Below are 6,277 nucleotides of genomic sequence, written 5' to 3'. Positions count from 1 at the left end.
GCACAAGGGGAAGCTGGAACACAGAGCACCTCAGTCACCCTGCCAAGATCATACAAGTATTGAGTGGCGGAGAGGGACAGAGAATTTGAACCCAGGCTAGCCCCAGAGGCCACGCTCTTCATCACTACCTCAGGCCCTGGCCAGACTCTGCTCCACTCCAAGGGACAGGGAGCAGCTCATGTAGCTCAGGTTCTTCTGGTTCTTCTCCCTTCAGACCTCACACCAAACCACAGAACACGGGCCTTTCATTGTGCTGCTTCTGATGGCGAAAGACAGCGTCACCTCTCATGCTGGTGAGCACTGCTAACAGAGGTATTTTATGTGTCATTTATTCAACAAGGCATTACCGAGTGCCTTTCTAAGCACTGAGGGTAACAGAGCAAAAGAGGCAATGCCCTTGCCTGCAAGAGGTCTACATTCTGGTGAGAGAAAAGGTAAGTAGCTCATGGTCTGTCTTTGGTGCAGGATAATGCCTCCAGGGGAGGGAAGCATGAGGACCCAGGAGAGCTGAGAGAGAGAAGGGCACCCAAAGCACAGGAGGGCAGGGATTGCTGGGGTTTTCCTGGAGAAGTGTCCCTTCATTTTGGCTGCATATGAGAAACATCAGGACGATTTTAAAAGATTGCCAAGTCCAGGCCACAACCAGGACTAATCTATCAGAATCTCTTGAGCAATTTTTTTATAAGAGCCCCTAAAACAGCAGCCTCTAAAAGAACAGCATTAATATCGCTTTGAAACTTGTTAGAAATCTCATCCCAGATCTACTAAATCAGCTTTCCGGGGCATTCTAACACCAACTCAAGTCTGAGCAATGGGTTGAGCAGTGGTTCTCAAATGGTAACAGACATCAGAACTGCCTGGAGGACTCCTTAAAATACGTGAGAGTTTGCAGAGCCCCAAGGCCTCACCATCCCCCCTTCCGAGTCCCAGGTGCACACTTTGAGAACCGCTGCCCCAGTGAAGAGGGTGAAGGGGTGGAGTGAAAACATACTGATCACTCCATTGTGTTTTCCTATTTTATTCTGCTCTTACTTTTTTTACTTTTGCCCTTCCTTTTTTTGGGGGGGGGGGGGCTTCTGATGCTAGTCTTTTTTTTTTTTTTTTAAGATTTTATTTATTCATTTGACAGAGAGAAATCACAAGTAGATGGAGAGGCAGGCAGAGAGAGAGAGAGGGAAGCAGGCTCCCTGCTGAGCAGAGAGCCCGATGTGGGACTCGATCCCAGGACCCTGAGATCATGACCTGAGCCGAAGGCAGCGGCCTAACCCACTGAGCCACCCAGGCGCCCCTTCTGATGCTAGTCTTATTCTAACCTTATATGGATGTTTGTCTCACCCATTTTCAGCCTAGCTTTCCTAATACACATCTGAAGCTACAAACCTCCAAGTATTACTCTAGCTGCATCCCTAAAGTTTTGATGCACCGTGTTTTCATCGTCATTCAATTCTAAATACTTTCTATCGCCTATTACGATCACTTCTTGAATTTGGGAGTTACTTACAAATAGGTTTCTTAATTTCCAGACATAGAATTTTTTAAAAAAAAGATTTTATTTATTTATTTGACAGAGATCACAAGTAGGCAGAGAGGCAGGCAGAGAGAGAGGGAAGCAGGCTCCCTGCTCAAGAGAGAGCCCGACTCGGGGCTCGATCCCAGGACCCTGGGATCATGACCTGAGCTGAAGGCAGAGGCTTTAACCCACTGACCCACCCAGGCGCCCCCAGACATAGAATTTTTTGCACTGACTTCTAGCATTGTGGTCAGAGAACATACTTCTGGTATTTCAGCCCTTCAAGATTTGAAATTTATGGCCTGGTCTTTGGTCAGTTTTTAGGACATGTCCCATCTGTGCTCCAAAAGAGTGTGTATTCTGCAGTTTTTTGATACAGTGTTCTAGATATGTTCATTAAACCATGTTTTTCATGTTAGTTAATTCTGCACATTTCTAATTACTTAATACGCTTGTTCTATTCATTACAAAGACAGGTTGTGTTACTATTTCCTGCAACTGTTTTTTTTTTTTTTAAATTCTCGATGCAGTTCTGACATTTTCTGCAATATGTATTTTGGCTATGTTACTAAGTGCATATAATTTTAAAACTGTTTTATCTGATAATTTTGTGGCTGTTCTGATGTTAATAGAGCTGCATCAATGTTCTCTGGGTTAGAATTTGCCTAAGGTATCTTATGCTATCTTTTTAAGTTCAGCATTTCTGAACTCTAGTGTTTCAGATTTTTTTTATAAACAGCATATTCTCTCATATCCAACCATCTTGGCCACATAAGTAGAGATTTAGGCCCTATTCACTTTACGCCATTTTGAGATATAAACTTTCTAGTTATCCTACAGTTTTGATGTTTCTCTTTCTCTCCTTTATTTCTATCATTTGATTCCCCCCCCACATTTCCACTTTTTTTTTTCCCACATTGCCACATAGAATCACATTCCGCTTATCCCCCTAGCAGTTTTTAAACTGCTGGTAGACACAGTTTAATGTGTCAGGATATCAATGCAGTGGGTCACAATCAGCAGCTTAAAAAAAAAAAAAAAGAAATATCAGAAATACCTATTGAAATGGATATTAGAATAGAGAGTACTAGGGGCACCTGGGTGGCTCAGTGGGTTAAGCATCTGCTTTCAGCTCAGGTCATGATCCCAGGGTCCTGGGATTGAGCCCCCTGTTGGGCTGCCTGCTCAGCAGGGAGCCTGCTTCTCCCTCTCCCTCTGCCCCTGTGTTCTTTCTCTCTCACGCATTCCTTCGACTAAATAAACAAAATCTTAAAAAAGAAGAAGAAGAAGATGACGACGACTAGAAAATACCTAAGTGAGAGAGCCCGTGGACTCTCTTCAGGAATGAGTCCTGTCTCAGGAAACACTATGGCCAACTGAGACACACAATACAGGGAAGACGGTGAGGGGCAGGTGACGAAGAGATTAAAGGGAAGGAACAGGTCATTTCCTCCTTTGTGGAATGGAGTTCCACTTGATTTTCTGGCACAGGCAGGGTCATTCCTGTATTATTTGAATTTTATATTAACACAATCCAGTCTTGGTACCATAATCCCCTGTCGGTAAACATGTCACTACCCTGACAGATGTTCACTACTCATCATCATTATGATAAGTTCATTTTTTAGGATGAACACTCTCAAGGATAGTATTTTTCAAATTGAAAACAAAACTTTAAAGTTATCACTCTATTATATTTCCTAACGTTCTTAAGAATGTGAATGTTTTTATGACAATGATTAGAATGAAATAAAAATAGAGGCGGGATTAAATCTCATTTTTCTGTCACAAACTCTTCCTTATTTAGTGACTTCCCTTCTGCCTAAGAAAGGACTGGATTTAATATCCAATCAAAATATCCAAAAAATATGTCCAACAATTATTTCTAAGACATTGGACATTGGGCAGCAAAGGATGGTGATCCTCAGGAGTGAGGAAACAAGTGGGGTGCACCATACTGCCTAAAGAGAGTCTAAGCTGCAGCACAGAGAACCCAGGCAGAGCCCAGTGGAGCACCTCCCCCCCCGCCCCCCGGATTAAGGAAATAGAACCAAGAACCCAGAGAGCCCAAGGTGGTGAGATCTGCAAGTCAGAGTGCCAGAGACAAGGAGCCAAGCAGAGAGGCACCCCCTAAGAAATTCATCCCAGTGGTTAACAAGAAATGCATGTGAGGAAAGTATCTGAGGCTGGGGAAAGAACTACCTAGAAGAATTAGAGGGAACAATGCTTAGCACTCCCCCAGGGCCAGGAATAGTACCTATCCCCAAAACCCAGAGTGTAAAACCTCATCATTCAAGAGGCACTGGGTGCAATAACCAGGGAGATCTTGCCTCAGTAGTGGAGAAGAGTTAGCTCTAGAAAGAGCACTGTTCTGGAGGTGTCTAACAAATTATAAAAGCCAGACCTGAAAGGATCAAATGTTTCCAAGTAACAAAACTGTATCCCATGGCAATGCTCAACTATATTCATAAGAATACAGATATACTCAGCACTTGACAAGGTAAATGGACTATGTCTGGCATATAAACAAAGATTACCAGGCATACAAAGAAGCAGGGAAACATGACCAGTAATGAGAAATAGCAATCAAAACGAAACCAGAACAGATCCAGGTGTTAGAATTTTCTGGTAAGGACAGTAAGACAGTAATTGTAGCTTTATTCTATATGCTTAAAAATCGAATAACTTGGAAGAGACTAAAATTAGACCCCATATGAACTTCCATAGATGAAAAATATTCTGAAATTACCAGATGATCAGTCATGCTGTATTTAAATGTTAATGAAGTCATATACGCCTCTTAGATACATAAGGACAAATACTTTTTCTCAAAACTTTTTTTTTAAAACGATTTTATTTATTTGACAGAAGGAGAGAGTGAGCACAAGCAGGAGGAGCGCAGGCAGAGGGAGAGAGACAAGCAGCCTCCCACAGAGCAAGGAGCACAATTTGGGCCTTGATCCCAGGACCCTGGAATCATGACCTGAGCCAAAGGCAGACACTTAACCAGCTGAGCCACTCAGGCGCCCCTCTCAAAACTTTTATTTAAAAAAATATGTATGGGGGTGCTTGGGTGGCACAGTTGGTTGAGCACCTGATTCTTGATCTCAACTCAAGTCTTGATCTCAGAGTCATGAGTTCAACCCCCTCGCTGGGCATGGTACCTATTTAAAAAAGTAAAAAATATGTGTATATAATAAGACATAGTGTGAATTATATTTCTTACTGTGGTCGCAAGTGAAAGTTTAGAATCACTAATGGAGGGCCTTGTAGGTCATGGTAATAACATTTGTATTTTCTCTTGAGTGAGCCAGGAAAACACTGAAGGGTTGTAAGCAGAGCAGTTATATGAGTCAATCTTGTGTTTTAAGAAGACAAATTTGTTGCTATGAGAAACTGCCGTAGGGAGGCTAGGATGAAAACAACAAGACATGTTGCCTACAATTACAGTAGTCCAGGTAAGAAAAAGATATATATGCAGCATGACCAGCCCTGCTCCCCACCATGCAGCCAGACCCTGTAATTACCTGCTGAGACAGGATGTTTTCCTCAAGAATTAAAAACATAGGCTTCTGTATTCCCAGCACACAGCTGTTATGAATGAGAGACAGCCCATCAGCTCTGAAAATATGCAGTCTCTCCAAGTCATTATATAAATCACTGAGAAACCAGTACTGATTCACGTTCCACACATTTTAGATCCAAGTTCTCTTTTATCTTTTAGAGTGAGTAGTATGTGCACACAGTCCAACCTGTAGCACAAAGTTATTATAAGGTTCAGATGAAATAACAATGTTATTTCATCTGAAGTACAACTCTACGTTATGTTTAAGTTGGAATACTATTACTACCATGTCTTCCCTCATTACAATAAAATGCCTTTAAGGACCTAACCCTATTGCTAAAGCTTTCCTTCTTTAACTGAAGACATGAGTGGGGATGCTTTGAGTCAAGTGACCATTTGATGGCATGAAAGAAAAGGGCTGACTCGGAGGTTAGGGTAGGGGGTGGGAGAGAAAATGCTGGGGGCTCTCATATCCTGGACAAGAAGAGGTACAACCTGTGAGGAAAAAAGTTTAGAACAGCTGGGAAACTGGCATGACCAAGGGAAATGCTGCCAAATTTGGCTTAGCCACAGCTCTACCAGGGAGGGAAAGTGTTACTTCCTTTACCTCTCAAGTTATTCACTTAATGTTGTAGACATGCCCAAGAAATAGAGCTATAAATAGAGGGTGTTTGGGAGGAAAACTGGCATTAAATATTATTATTGAAAATAAAACCTGATGCTTCTGCTTGAAGCCAAGATGGGAGAATAGAAGTCAGATTTAGCCCTCTACCTGAAAAATGAAAAAAAAAGTGTGAAAAAGTAGTTCTCCAAGACACTGGATGTAGGGCAACGAAGGAAAGCAATCCAAGAGAGATGGGGAACAAGCCAGATGAGCCCTATGGTTCAGGCCACAGGGCAAGGAGTGGGAGGAATGCAGGAGGAAGCCAAGAGTCTCCTTCAAAAGTTGAAGAGTCCAGTCCAGCATGAAAGGAGCGTGGAAGTGTCCCTCCCACCCTAGCAACAGGAAGAAAGCTCAAACTGAAAACCATCAACCCTTCTAGATCCAGCAGATAACTAGTATCTCCCCAAATTGGGAGAGATGGGCAGGCAGACACAGAGAGAATCAAAAGCAACCACAGTAGAAGCCCAAGAGCAGAAATCATCACAGGAACCAAAAGGGAGCCCCCTGTTACCCGGTATATCATGTCTGACTTTCAACA

The sequence above is a fragment of the Mustela erminea genome, chromosome 13, assembly GCF_009829155.1.
Source record: "Mustela erminea isolate mMusErm1 chromosome 13, mMusErm1.Pri, whole genome shotgun sequence".
Classification (NCBI taxonomy): domain Eukaryota; kingdom Metazoa; phylum Chordata; class Mammalia; order Carnivora; family Mustelidae; genus Mustela; species Mustela erminea.
The sequence above is the reverse complement of the archived record's forward strand: the minus strand, read 5'-3'. Positions refer to the sequence as shown.